Raw genomic sequence first — 15665 nt, 5'->3', positions numbered from 1 at the left:
AAGAGAAAATAACAGGTATTGCAGTTTTATATAGATCTCACACTTACCTCAGTTAAAGTATGTTTCCTTTTCCTCAATGTTTCCAATAAGTCATTTTGTTTGACTGCTATGATAGAAATGCCATCTTTCTTTCAATTTTTAGAATTTACTTAGTCCGATATCGTTTCTAATCATAATAATTTCCATTTCCTAATCATTATCTGCAGGTTGCTCTTCTGCCCTGTTCTCATGTCTTTTAAAGGTACATTAAAGTACAACTGCATCACTGCTTTTTCAAAATGAGTAACGAACGAGACTCAGTAAAGTTAAATGTTTGAGTTTGTCTTCAAATACTCACAGAGAGTCACTGCTGGGGACGGGAGATTCTCATGACCTCTTACTGCACAGGAGTAGCTGCCTGCATCTCCACTGCTGGCTATGAACTGAAGGTAGTCATCTTGTTGATATTTCTGTTCGAAGTAATGTAGAGATTGTCCATTCTTGTACCAGATGATTGTTTGCCTGCCAGTCAGGTCAGTGCAGGTGATTTTACAGTTTAGTGTCACCCTCACTCCCTCACTCCTTATGTCAGACTTCATTTCAACCTTTACACCTGAGTGAGAAGAAGAAATACAATAACACAATATACTGAGTTATTCAACAAAATTGGTATAATATACATTCAATAGAGGTGATACTTTGATATTATACATTCATAAAAACATCATCATAACAACAGTGACAAAGCATTAGCAATATGATCATGATTTTCACAATAAATTTATAATTTTAAAATAATATGCTTTGACCTTTGATCTCCCTGCTCATGATCAACCCTAAATTGTGTCTCAGCATGGTGTGCTGTTTCTCTGTTGTGAATTTAAAAAATCCTTTCCTGTTTCCTGTTCTTAAACAGAGAATATTTTATTCTGCTGGAGTAGGATTGACCATAAATACAGACATGCATTCAGTACCGGCCCGAGGGTTTCGGGGGCCCTAAGTAATCCTGTCGACCCGGGGTGGGGGGGGGGGGGGGGGCGTGGCTGCTTTGTAAAATCCGTCTTACATTACATTGTTATGAAATATTCGGTTGTCATTCCGTTTTAAATTACTAACGCTGGTTTTGCGATAGGGGATGAATACCGCATGGGGGCCCCCTGGTGGCCACGGGGGCCCTAAGCAGCCGCTTAGTTCGCTTATGCCTCGGGCCGGCCCTGCATGCATTATTTCCCAGTAAAACAGAAGGTGGGCAGACACTCACATTTCACATTGACTGCAGGGGAAGTGACTCCTCCTGTAGGGCTGTAAGTCACTCCCCGTTCCATCTGGCTCAGCACACCTGAAAAACACACACACACACACACACACACACACACACACGCACACAAGCACACACACAAATACACACACACACACACACACACAAATTGAAAACACAGATGTGTTGGCAACATGACAGATAAGGGATTCAATTAACAAAACTTTAAAACTACTGTACCTAACTTATATAGTACATCACTAATTGTACATGTGGAGCCCTTGATATGTTCTGGAGGCAGGGTGATATCTGTGGTTGGTTTTGTTGATATAATTTTGGACCTTCCAATAATATATATATATATATATATATATATATATATATATATATATATGGTTGTTTTTTCAGTGATATAAGAATTTGCAGGTTCAAACGAATTAACTGCATAATCTTTTGTCCCTTTGTTAGCTATTTTAATACTTACTGACATCAGTAGATGGCAGTAGCCGCCAATAAATGTGAGATTCGCAGGTGCAGGAAGTCTTGCTGAGTAGCAAGCTTTGTTAAAAAGTAGCATTATGTCAAGCAAGTTAAGAGCGAGTGTCTGGGTACACTCTCGGCTGAAAACTGTTATGTTTTGCTAACAGTGAAAATGAACTGCTTTTTATCAAAATATGTGGCACCAAAATACTTTTTTGCCATTCCAAGAATGCAACATGCACAGTCAACAGCTCTGATCATTTCGTAAAGCCACAGATATTTATATCATGCCTCTGTCTCAGTTTTAAAGCTGAGTGTGAAGAGGAACTTCTTATAAGTTCTCTCTTTTGCCCCTCTCTCTTCAGTTGAGAAATGTTGCACTACTTTAAACTAATATATTATGTAGAATATCATTTTATAGAAATTATATACATTCCTTAAAGCAATATAAATGTATTCACTTTTGCTGCTGATTGAGATAATGAAGGGAGACTAATAAATAGGAACACATGCGGATAAATGCTGTGTATGTTGAAGACTGAAACATCAGAACTACATTTGGAAAAAAAAAAACAAACAATTTACCTGACACAGAGAGGACGATTACCAACAAGGCATTGAAGAGCATGGCTGCATCAAATTGATAATATTCATCCAAATACACATATACAGGTCTTGATTATTATTTACACTGTAAAAATGAATGGCAGAAACAAACACTGTCAGAGTATTCTATTTATTCGCATAAATACTACACAAGACTAACAAATATTACAGAAGACTAATAAATACTACACAAGCGCACACAGTGAGTTAAGGTGCTGCTAATGTCCATAAATGTTCAGGCTTTGATGAAGAGCTCACACAGATGCAAGACAGCAGAAACTCAGACAGCCTTTTACTTGATGAATGTTATTTGTATGGAAGAAACAGCGATAATTTCTACCCAGAAAATACATTTTATTTTCATATTTGATTCCAGTGTTTTCTTCTTTCACTCCAAAATACTGTGAGATAATTTTGACTAAATGAAATAATATGATAATGCACTTACCAGGAGAGAATTCTGATCTGGCCTCAGTGCTTTGCTAATGTGCCATTAGTATTAAACAGCCTTGCAGACAGAGCAGTGTGGCTGAATATGATTGGATATAAAATGCTTCACACTAAATATAAAAGTAGAATGTGTTACAGATCTGACTCACTTCCTGAAGGTGATACTCATTTTTAGATTTTATCGGATACAAACGTTTGAATAAAATATACAGTCGTTTTCTTTGTGTCTGGGCTGGACCAGTAGTGCCTTTTCAAAAAGACTGGGTAATTCTCTTTTCTTTGCCCCCACTGTATTATTGAAATTTAGATGTCAATAATTATGTTCTTTTTTGCATATTACGCTTATAAAATAAACTACTATGTTTACAAAAATGATTCCGGATTACAACACAAACTGATGCTAAGATCTGAGGCTTTGCCTATTCCAATACATCCATTAATCCATCCATTATCAATACCCGCTTATCCTGAGCATGAGATGGTGCTGGAGCCTATGCAAGCATGCATTGGGCGAGAGGCAGGAATACACTCTGGACAGGCTGCCAATCTATCGCAGGGAACACACACCATACACTCACACATAGGGGCGACATAGCTCAGGAGGTAAGACCGATTGTCTGGCAGTCGGAGGGTTGCCGGTTCAAACCCCGCCCTGGGCGTGTCGAAGTGTCCTTGAGCAAGACACCTAACCCCTAACTGCTCTGGCGAATGAGAGGCATCAATTGTAAAGCGCTTTGGATAAAAGCGCTATATAAATGCAGTCCATTACCATTTACATTCATACCTATGGGCAATTTAGAGTCTCCAATTGGCCTATTTGCATGTTTTTGGAGAGGCAACCAGAGTACCCAGAGGTACATGCAAACTCCAGACAGAAAGGCCCCAAGCCGAGATTCGAACCCCGTGCCTTCTTGCTGTGCGGCGACAGTGCTACCCACTGCACCACCATGCCACCCCTATTCCAATACATGTACAATAGAGGATAAAATAAAAGTGACTGTAAAAGATGTGATAGGCATCAGGCACAGGTAAACACCCATACATTCAGGAGCCCTATACAAAATCTATTACCTAAACCAGATTATTTAATTCAGTTTAGTAAAAGATCTTCCAGGAATTTGATCTGAAATGTACATACAAGACTCATCTATTTTAATAATTGCCCCATCTACAGGTAGATTGAATGTATTGCATCCATCTATCCCTCCTAGGTAAATTTTACTGCCACAAACAGCATGCTTTACCATTGCTACCATATGTAGCTCAGTCGTGTTTAAGTTTCATGCATTGGACATTTGACATGAAGCTGGAACATCAACGAAATGCTGCTGATGCTTGGTCTATAACCCGCTTATTAACATAAAGATTGCACACAGTGTACTTTCACAGAAGATGAAAGGAGTGGACAGTGGTTTGGGGGTCCAGAGTGTGACTCTGACCACAGACAGTTAAAGCGCTGCTCACTTCCTGCAGCTTGTTCTATTCTTTATTTTATTCCACACCTCAGTTCAGTTGGGGTGGAGCAGAGCTGTTTCTGTGGTTGATGTTCATGTGACCTTTTAGAACTTTGCTTTTGCTTTGCCTGTTATACGGTCCTTCATACACATAATTAGTTGCGTTTCAATGCTGATATTTCATAAAGATGACTTTTACTACATACAACCTGTTGTATAGTATTATTATAGTATCTTTCAAAGAGATGAACTTGATCCCCACGTGAAATAAATGGAATGCAGGCAAAACATGGTGGCCATATGAAGAAAATAATGATAATATTTTTCAGAACAGAGGTTCGAGGTTCACAGTGTTTTACAATGCTCAAATAAACCTTAATACATTGATACACAAAATGAAACAATATATGTAAAGAAAACAAATATAAATATGCATTCTTTCAAATATCTAAAACCAGACAGAAACTTAAATATGTGATCAATGCAACAAGGCAATGTAAAATTAAGTACTAAAACACTGTTTTAAAAACATCTAGGACCTTACCTTTAAAAGTGACTTGAGTTTGGAGATTATAATCTGCGCAGACTATAATAAAATATGAGAATGTAATATCTTCAGACATGGGCCTGGAGGACTATGCAAAGGAGACACGCACACACACACACACACACATTATTTCAAGAATAAAATTTAGTCTCACAAAAGTTTAAATGATGGCAAAATCTATCATTTTCTTCAGGAATAGAGCACACCAGTAAATGTAGTTCATTTACAGTTCTGCCCATGTTATGAAGCCAAAGAAATCTATTCATCTCTGTAGCAGAGTTGTGAATAAACAGGAACTTCAGATAATTTCTATTCTCTACATTTCACAGCAGATGTATGGTAAAAACAAATGAAAAAAGATTCTGATCAGCCTAGAATCCCTAAACCAAATTCAAATTAAAATTCAAAATAACTTTATTTATCTGTTAGGAACATCATTCGTGCAAAAGCGTCAGTGCATGCTCAGCACATAACCGGACAAACGACAAACACAGATTATGCAACATACAAGTGTAGATTAAAACAGATGTCCGCCTATAGGGCATCTAAACAACGTATGTGATCGTGTGTATAAGATTTAGATTGTCATTTCCTGTAACATATGTCTTTAATTTTTGCTTTCCCTGTCTAATGAGTTAAACAGGTTAAATCAAATCATAGTAATTCTAAATAGATTTTAGCTTCTGATAGATATTGTAACCTCTGTAAACTGGCATTAATAAGCAGAACTGAAGTAACTAAATTGTTTACCTGAGGCAGAGAGAAGGGCTTACAAAAATACTGTTGAGGTTGTTTGGGGCATGGCTGCATCGGCCTGAACATACATATAAGAAACATAACTTATATTATTGCCTTTTGTTTTTTAATCATAACCAAAATTCCACAAAAAAATCACTGATATTCAGTGTTTAACAGATAACATGGAAAGTAATAAAAGAAAGAGTTACTTTCAGTATGCAATGATATATATATTTATTTTTTAATTTTTTTTTTATAATTTACTGTTTTAACGAATGCTGTGCATGTTTTCCCCACTGGTCACATAGCCACCTTTCAGCAGTGAGAGAGACTGATCTCCATTAGGATCACTAGATTAGCACAGAATAAAGCACTCGCTGTAATCCGTAGATCAGAGAACAACACTGTACTTAAATTTCTCCACTGTTTAAAAAAATGCAATGAATTTAAGCGTACAAAAATCAAAAATGTCTTCTATCAACTTCTATCAAGGCACTCTATTGAACAATGTACATAATTTTACAATGCAATGAAAAAATGTGTTAACAGCCATTAAGAATAGAACAGGGCTAAATCATGCACTTACGCTGGTAGAGGAGGTGTGATCTTAACGGTTTTCTAATTGTCTGAAAGGGCCCTGCTGACAGGCTCATATTTCTGAACATGGCAGACTGACTGTGATGTATGCAAAGCTTAAAGCAGAATTGTTTGCATTTATTTATTTATTATTATTATTATTATTATTATTACATTTTACTTTAACCAGGAGATTATTGTTGAAATTAAAATTCCCTTTTCAAGAGTGTCCTGGCCAAGACAGGTAGCAGCTCATGCAGTTTAGCATGGTTGCAGAATGACAATATAAAATCAAATTATAGACAACAAAGATTATTTTACAAGTATGCAACTTCACTGTGTAATTTGACATATTGGTACCCAATAATTAATATAAAAACATTAAAGAGCTACATGAGCATCACAGCTGTGTAAAATATGTTAACAGTATTTTAAAAGCCAGATAAAAAGAGGAAACCATGTTCCAATGCGAATGACAATATTTTGCTGCTGTAGCCTAGCCTATAACCCCCAGATCAACATAAAGATTGCACTTACTTTCGCAGAAGTTGTAAAACGCGGACAGGTGTAGTTATCTTTGTGAAAGTATCACGGCTCTGGTGCCCCAAAGCGGGTACTGTGAGGTGCCCCTGCTTGGCTCTTTTGTGCAGAGGAGTAGCGGGCGCGGCTGTGGGTGAAGATGCCTAATTTCAGACGAGTGCCACCCTGAAGACAGACAGTTAATGCGCTGCTCACTTCCTGCAGCCTGTTCTATTCTTTATTTTATTTCACACCACAGTTCAGTGTCCGGTGAAGCAGCGCTGTTTCTGTGGTTGATGTTCATGTGACCTTTTAGAACTTTGGTTTAGCTTTGCCTGTTATACGGTCCTTCATGCACATAATTAGTTGCATTTCAATGCTTATACTTCATGAAGATGATTTTTACTACATACAGCCGATTGGATTATTGTATATTTCACATTTCACGGAAATGAAATAGATGCCAACACATGAATAAAATGGAATTTATATGAATATTATTTAATTTGTTTATTTTATTTTATTTTATTTTCTTTGGGGGGGCCGGCGTTTGCAGGCAAAACATGATGGCCATGTAAAGAAAATAATGATAATCTTTATCAAAACAGAGGTTCAAGGTTCACAGTGCTTTACAATGCTCAAATTAATCATAATATATTGACAGACATAATAAAACAATGCATGTAAAGAAAACAAACACAAAGATACATTATTTCAAACAGCTAACCAGACAGAAAGTAAAAATGGGGTCAATACAACAAGGCAATGTAAAATGTAAAGCTAAAACACTGTTTTAAAAGATGTTGGACCTTGCTTTTAAAAGTTACCTGAGTTTGGAGATTACAATCTGCATTAATCTGCATTATAATCTTCCCATTCAATGAGAGAGAATACATGCGCATATACATGAGTTATGAGCGTGTGTGTAACAGGGTTATATAAACGTGTAACGGTGTCACAGGAGCATGTATGCAGCAGGGTTACATGAACATGCATGTTGCAGCAGGGTTACATGAACATGCAGGGTTACAGTACTTTGGGAAAAATCCTCCACCAACTGCTCTTTATAAGATGGATAAACTAGCAGAAACAGACAGCAGTTCTGTAAAGTTAAAGACAAAAGGAGACTCTTTCACCCTGATCTCCACCATTTCTCATTCTCTGCGGATTCTCTCCTCTGTGTGTTTTAATCCCACACTGAGGCCTCGTCAGCTCTCTGAAGCGCAGAGTTTGTGTCGCTGGCTGCGTTTGTCACTCTCTGAAGGCTCTGCTCTGAGGTGAGACACAGGAAGAGACTCAGTCACACATAAGTGCGCCTCCAGTTGCACTGTTAAAAGGGAACCAGAGTGGCCACACAGTCCCTTGCATTCCCTATCCATGCAAGGATTGCATGGATTCCTTTCTTGATTTAGTGGATTATATATCACAGAATCACTTGAAGAATTTACATTACAGAAGTATATTTTTCACATGTTAAAAAATCATACTAAATAATATCCACAGATGCAATTACAACATATTGAGAGTTAAGTGGGGAATATTCCTCAATAGTGTAAACCAATAAAAATAAGGAGGAAGACTGAAAATGACTGCATCACACAGTGATGAACTGGATGAACTGTAACTTGCCTGGTGTGTATCTGTGCTTTGTGTCTTCTGCCCAGCACAGACCTACTGATTTTGTAGTTTCATAAAAATACAGCATGTACACAGAACTGGCCTTTGCTTTTCTGAACGGCTGGTACGGTTATAATGGTGAGAATATCCAGGTGGGAACTTGTTACTTACAGTACGAGAGCGTCTGCTCCTCCGTCTCTCTCTGTTGGTGCTCTTCTTCCTGCTGAAAAGGGGGAAGGGGGGGGGGGGGGGGGGGGGGTGAGTAACAGATCTTCAGGAGCTGTGGATCAGCCATCCCAGATGATATTTGGTCATAACATTCCTACCTGCTCCTCTGAATTCAACGGCAAATTAGTAAAAATACTGCATATCTCTCTGATATCTAATGGTGAATTTCTATAATCATGTCTTCTCAGTGATGATTGGTACCCAGATGCTTTTGCATTACAAACATTTACCTTGTGCACACAATGATAGCAAACAGTGCAAAAGCCACTGTGAGTCCAACAACCATCCATACAAGCGCTGTCCTATCTACTGCTGCAAATAAACAGAGATAGCATTTCAGTTTACATTTATCTACCAGAGACTTGAATCCAGAGTTGTTTAATATAAATGCATGCGTAAAGGTAGGAAGGTCAATGCAACACTCAAAAAATCAATTAAATCACAGTTAAACATGAGATAGGTGTGTAGACCCCAAAATATATATATATAACACAATCAAAATGGTGGCGATGTACTCTATGAGGTATAAACCAAAAAGAAGCAAATAGCTTGCATTGTATATGAACTACAAACATGAAAATTTATGTCAAATACAAGCATTCCCATTGGGAAGGGCTGAACAAGTTACCAGAGACCTCTACATAAGTTTAATATGTCCCTGGTGCATCTGTTGAAGCTTTAGTTCGTCCATTTTAGTGGGATCTTAAATTTTAACAGTATGCTTAACTGTTCCATACGGGAACTGAGTTCACTTGGTCTGAAAATGAAAAGAGCCTGGGGGGGGAGGGTTCAGGCAGGTGACTATAGCCTTCCCTGGACTCCAACCAAAACTGACCTTCATCCCTATTCATAGAGTATTTCAGAGTAAGAGAACTGATCTCAGATCATGTTTCCTCTCTTCATATCCAAGCTTCATCCATAATGGCCTAAAGACAAAACTGATCCTAGATCAGAACTATTCTCTGAGATGTTTTATGAACTGTAGAGTAGTGCTTGGAGGTTCTGAGCAAGTGAGTCATGCTTTCTAATCTGGATGATGGCTCCTGTGGTCTAGGCCATACACTGTAGTGAGTGATACTATGATTCAGATACTATGACTCCAGGGGTCAGAAAGTAAAGCCCTGCCATGTGTTTCTTCTGCCCATGAACTCATCCAGCTGATTTCACTAATTAGTTTTTCCTCCTGGCTGAATAATTGTGCTAATGAGCAAATCCTTATGATTGGAACAAAATATTTGGGGACGACTTTTACTTTCTCTCTGCTCTGACTACCACAATAAGATTGCGTAGTTTATGGGATTATTCCTGTCATTCAAATGACATAGGCCTAGTCAGCAAATCCACAACTTAAAACATACAGTAACAGCATCTCAGAATCTTGAGATCAATTAACACATAAATGAATAATAAATTCTGGTCCTACCTTGCACTGTGACCAGCAGAGCAGAAGCATTCTGAGCTCCAAGACTGTTCTGTGCCTCACAGTCGTACTGTCCTCTGTTCCAGGATCCAAAGTTAGAAAAGTTCAAACTCTGTCCTGATCCTGCCTGCCAGGCTCCAGTGTCATTCTTCTTAAACCAGGTGTAGTTCTGCACTGGTGGGTTGGCATCACTGCTGCAGGTCAGAGTCACTGAACTGCCCTCCACTATTTCACCAGAGGGGCTCACTGATACTGAGGTGTTGTTGGGAGCATCTAAAATCAATAGAGAAATGTGTTAAATTCCATATAATTTATCAATCTCTGTGATTTGTCTCAAATAGATTCAGAACCATTTATTGCAAAGGAAAGTTTAAAATGAAGCTGAAATATCACACTGCAAATGTTTTCTTTGTTTGGAAATGAGTAGAATATACTGCATTGTTTCATGGGGGTTGGTAAATGGCCTTGAGACACAGGTTAAATAAGCTTTCAATAATGACAGCAGTATTTAGTTAAGCAATTTTATTTAGCATTATTTAGAAAGGTTAAAAATAGAAAAAGAAACACACAAACCTGTTTGCTTGGTGTATTAAGAGTAACTATTATTTGGTATAAAACATCTACAGTACATATGGTATGTTTGTTTGCCCTGTGCAAACTCAGAATGACTACTTGTTTCACTTATGAGATGTCCGTATCATCTGGCTTACTCATCATGTTAAATCAATTATATCTTTATTAGATTTCTCCTCCACTGGCCAGTGTGTCTGCTTTACTCTGTGTCTTACTGCTGTGAAGTTTCCCAAAGACACTGAGGAGATCCTGACTCTCTGTTCTCTGTGTTTGATGCTGAGATGCACTGATATACTCACACTGCACATCAAGACGTTTAGGAGGAGAGATGTTTGTCCCAATCCCATTCCCTGCCTAACAGGTGTATTCTCCTGCATCCTGCAGTGTGATGTTTTTAATGGTGTAACTGTCCACTGGTCCTCCTGTCTCTGAGGATACAGCTCTATTATTCTTATACCAGGTGTAGTTCTGCACTGGTGGGTTGGCATCACTGCTGCAGGTCAGAGTCACTGAACTGCCCTCCGCTATTTCACCAGAGGGGCGCACTGATAATAAGATGCTCTTAGGAGGATCTGAAAGAGGAAATAACAGGTCCTGCAGTTTTATTTAGATCTCACACTTACCTCAGTTAAAGTATGTTTCCTTTTCCTAAATGTTTCCAATGCGTCGTTTTGCTTGACTGCTATTATTGCAATGCCATCTTTCTTTCAATTTTTAGAATTAACGTAATCCGATATCGTTTCTAAACATAATAACTTCCATTTCCTATCTGCAGGTTGCTCTTCTGTCCAGTTCTCATGTCTTTTATCGGTACATTAAAGTACAACTGCATCACCGCTTTTTCAAAATGAGTAACAAATGAGACTCAGTAAAGTGAAATAAATGAGTTTGTCCTCAAATACTCACAGAGAGTCACTGCTGGGGACAGGAGATTCTCATGACCTTTAACTGCACAGGAGTAGCTGCCTGCATCTCCACTGCTGGCTTTGAACTGAAGGTAGTTATGATTTTGATATTTCTGGGCGGTGTAAAACAGAGATTGTCCATTCTTGTACCAGATGAATGTTTGGCTGCCAGTCAGGTCAGTGCAGGTGATTTTACAGGTTAATGTCACCCTCACTCCCTCACTCACTGTGCTAGATTTCATTTCAACCTTTACACCTGAGTGAGAAGAAGAAATACAATACCACAATATACTGAGTTATTCAACAGAATTCCACATTGTACTGCACCAACAATAAATGTATGAATGCATATTACTGTAAATGGTCCAGTATTTCATTTCAATTAAAGATTGAAGTCAACTGAGACCCCAAAACCTCAATCTGTCTGATAATGGAATGCTTGTTCTCTTGGTTCTTGTGCATAAATGAATGCAAAATACACAAATGTGACCTCAAACACTCACATCTCACACTGAGAGTCACGGCAGGGGAAACAAGATGCTGATTGCCTCTTACAGCACAGGAGTGCCTGCCCGTATCGTCACGTCTGAATTTAAGGATTCTATAGGACTGGTAGAACCTGGAGTCTTCAGTCAGAAGCTGCTCATTCTTGTACCAGATGAAGCTGTTGCTCTCAGTCAGGTGAGTGCAGGTTGCTCTACAGGTCAGTTCCACTGTCTCTCCCCCTGACACTGTTCAGAATTTATATCCACCTTCAAACCTGAGTGGGTTAAAAAAGAAAACAGAATGTAACTCAACACACTTCTATTCTACATTAGAAAATCCAGCAAGGTGATAAAAATGATTTTTTTTTATGGACATAATGTGCACTAATAATATCAATAACACAAGGAAACATGAGCAGAAAGTTGATGGTCACTAGGAGGATTAGGGCCATGCATTGCTTGTGCCAAAATGCTTGTTTTGTTATTTTTGTACAGTGGTGGTAAGTAACTAAGTACATGTACTTTGTTACTGTACTTATGTAGGATATTGGAAACTTTGTACTTTTGCTGAGTATGAACAATATTGGCAACTTTCACTTTCTACTCCAATACATCGATAAAGAAATGATGTACTTTTTACTCAAATACATTTCTATTGACAACTAACATTACTTGTTACATTTCTTGTGGTTGGTCGTCAGCCAAATTTTCTCTGGATTGGCTGGCATAACGTGGTGAAAACATGCAGTCATTTCCCACTCTTTTAAAAATTATCTGGTGGCTGATACAGGGTGATACCGCCATCTACAGGGCATTGTATTATCTCATAATAAACACATTTTCAGTGTACAAGAATGCTAAGTTACTCACACATACAAAGCACTGTCTAAAAGTCATGCATTCAAACTGGCTAAATCTAGGCGATTAAAAGTATTGATATCAAAATGACGCCAGGTTACTGTACTACAAACTATATAGGCTATCTTTCCTCACCGAAATTAAAGAAGCGGTATTCCAAAGCAATGCTACCCAATGTTTTCTTAACAAAGAAGGCACATGACAATTCAGACATGCCTGCGTCTTTTTTAAACTGGCAATGTAGCACCTTACGCCTTTGCACTATACAGAGATGTAAGATGTTGTGCTTGGACAGCATAGTTGGACAGACAAATCCTCTTCCTGGGTTTTGTAAAATCTGTCTTACATTACATTGTTATGAAATATTTGGTTGTCATTCCGTTTTAAATTACTACCACTGGTTTTGCGATAAGGGATGAATCCCACATGGGGGGCCCCCTGGTGGCCACGGGGGCCCTAAGCAGCCGCTTAGTTCGCTTATGCCTCGGGCCGGACCTGCATGCATTATTACCCAGTAAAACAGAAGGTGGGCAGACATTCACATTTCACATTGACTGCAGGGGAAGTGACTCCTCCTGTAGCACAGGAGTAGAGATCTGTATCATGAGTGCTGGCTAAATTGAGGGAGTATTTATTTTGATAGGGGACACAGCTTTTCCATTCTTGTACCAGGTAAAGGTTGAGCTGCCTCTCAAAGTGCAGGTGCTGCTACAGGTCAGTGTTACACTCTGTGCCTCATTCTCTGTCACTTTCACCTGAAGACCTGCACACAAGAATCAACATGATAAAAAGACCATTCTGTTTCTATTAGAAAATGATTAGGAGTACTGCCAGTTAATCATATAAAAAGCAAGTTTAGAATTACCTGTAACTGTCAATGAGACTCCAGGATGACCAGTACATTTTCCACCATAACGGTCGGTGAGGAACTTGAAGCGATATATTGCTGAATCACTTTCTCTCAGTTGCTTTATTCTAAAAGTGCAGTCACCGTGCTTATTCCCCAGGTACTCCACACGGTCAGAGTACTCTGGGTACTGGGACAGATCCTCAGGCTCCTGTGGCTTGTTCCAGTGAATAAACCAGAAAGTTTTCTGCACTGTGTGAGATGTGGGATATGAGTAAGTGCAGCTCATGTCTACTGAAGACCCCTTTTAGGCACAGATTCTCTCAGGGGTGTAAGTCACTCCCCATCCCCTCTGGCTCAGAACACCTGAAAAATACACACACACACGCGCACACGGGCGCACACACACATACACACGCAGACACACACACACATACACACGCAGACACACACATGCACATGTATACATATATACACACACACACACACACACATGCACACACATACACACAAACACAAGTATACATACACACACACACACATGCGCACACATATGCAAATGCACGCACACACACACACACACACACAAATTCACTCATGCAAACACTCACACACACAAACACACTGCTCAGAAATCCTTTAAAACACAGATGTGTTGGCAACATGACAGCTAAAGGATACAATTAACAAAACTTTAAAACAAGTGCACCTAACTTCTTCAAAACTATGGAACATCAATAATTGTACTTGTATTTCAATACTAACTTATGTCAGTAGATGGCAGTAGCCTCCTATCAATGTGAGATTCGCAGGTACAGGAAGTCTTGCTTAGTAACTAGCTTTGCTAGAATGTAGTAGCAAACCAAGCTAGATATGAGCGAGTGTCTGCGTATACCGTTGGCTGAAAACTGTTATGTTTTGCTTACAGTGAAAACAAACTGGTTTTAATTTAAACGTGCCACAGATATTTATATCATGCCTCTGTCTCAGTTTCAATGCTGAGTATGAAGAGGAACTTCATCTTATCAGTTTTATCTTATATCCCCTCTCTTCTCAGATGAGCGATGTTGCACTACTCTAAACTAATGTACTGTAGAACATTATTTTATATTAATTATTTACATTCTTTAATGCATTTTAACTGCATTCACTTTTGTTGCTTCTGATTGAGTTTATGAAGGGAGACTAATGAATAGGAACACATGCTGATAAATACTGTATATGTAGACTGAAACATCAGAACAACATTTGGAAAAACACACACAAGCAATTCACCTGACACAGAGAGAACGATTCCCAACAAGGTATTGAAGAGCATGGCTGCATCAGATTGAAAATATTTATCCAAATACTCATATACAGGTCTTGATTATTATTTACACTGTGAAAATGAACAGTAGAAATAGAAACTCTCAGAGTATTCTATTTATTAGTAAAAATACCAGACTAACAAATACTACACAAGAGCACACAGTGAGTTTGTGTTGCTAATGTCCCTAAATACTCCTTTTTTTATGAAGAGCTCACACAGTCCAGACAGCAAAGACTCAGACAGGATGTTACTTGACAATTGATATTTGTATGGAAGAAACAACAATCATTTCTAGTCTGAAAATACATTTTATTTTTTGATTTATCCCAGTTCAATCTTCTTGCACCACAAAATATTGTGACATAGTTTTGATTAAATGAAATGATATGATGATGCACTTACCAGGAGAGAGTTCTGATCTGGCCTCAGTGCTTTGCTAATGAGCCATTAGTATTAAACAGCCTTACAGACAGAGCAGTGTGGCTGAATGTGACTGCAAAGGAAGTGCTTCACACTAAATATAAAAGTAGAATGTGCTGTTGCAGAACTGACTCACTTCCCCTTTTTTCCTAAAAGTCATGCACATTTTAGATTTTATCAGATAAAAACGGTTGAAGAAAATGAACACAGTCGTTTGCTTTGTGTATGGATTGGACCAGTAGTGCCTTTTAAAAAAGACTGGGTAATTCTCATTTCTCATGCCCCACTGTGTCATTGAAATTGAGATAAAAGAAGATATAAAAAAAAAATTAAAAAAAAGAAGAGATAAAGAAGAATATCAATATCAATGAGAACGGCTGCTCTTCATCAGAA

General features: G+C 38.4%; 1 protein-coding gene and 2 long non-coding RNA genes across 3 annotated transcripts in view; all 3 read right to left on the bottom strand.

The window, feature by feature from the left end:
- The window catches only part of LOC118232142 (basement membrane-specific heparan sulfate proteoglycan core protein-like), a 1449502-nt gene that overhangs the window by 554494 nt on the left and 879343 nt on the right, over positions 1–15665 (bottom strand). The window lies entirely within an intron of this gene.
- On the bottom strand, positions 4767–6242 carry LOC118232641. The gene is made up of 3 exons (XR_004766362.1): positions 6099–6242; positions 5525–5588; positions 4767–4804 (listed from the first exon to the last, which is right to left on the bottom strand). It is a non-coding gene; the product is annotated as an uncharacterized LOC118232641 (long non-coding RNA).
- On the bottom strand, positions 14219–15236 carry LOC118232623. The gene is made up of 2 exons (XR_004766356.1): positions 15011–15236; positions 14219–14617 (listed from the first exon to the last, which is right to left on the bottom strand). It is a non-coding gene; the product is annotated as an uncharacterized LOC118232623 (long non-coding RNA).

This window comes from Anguilla anguilla, chromosome 1, assembly GCF_013347855.1.
Source record: "Anguilla anguilla isolate fAngAng1 chromosome 1, fAngAng1.pri, whole genome shotgun sequence".
NCBI lineage: Eukaryota > Metazoa > Chordata > Actinopteri > Anguilliformes > Anguillidae > Anguilla > Anguilla anguilla.
The sequence above is the reverse complement of the archived record's forward strand: the minus strand, read 5'-3'. Positions and strand labels throughout refer to the sequence as shown.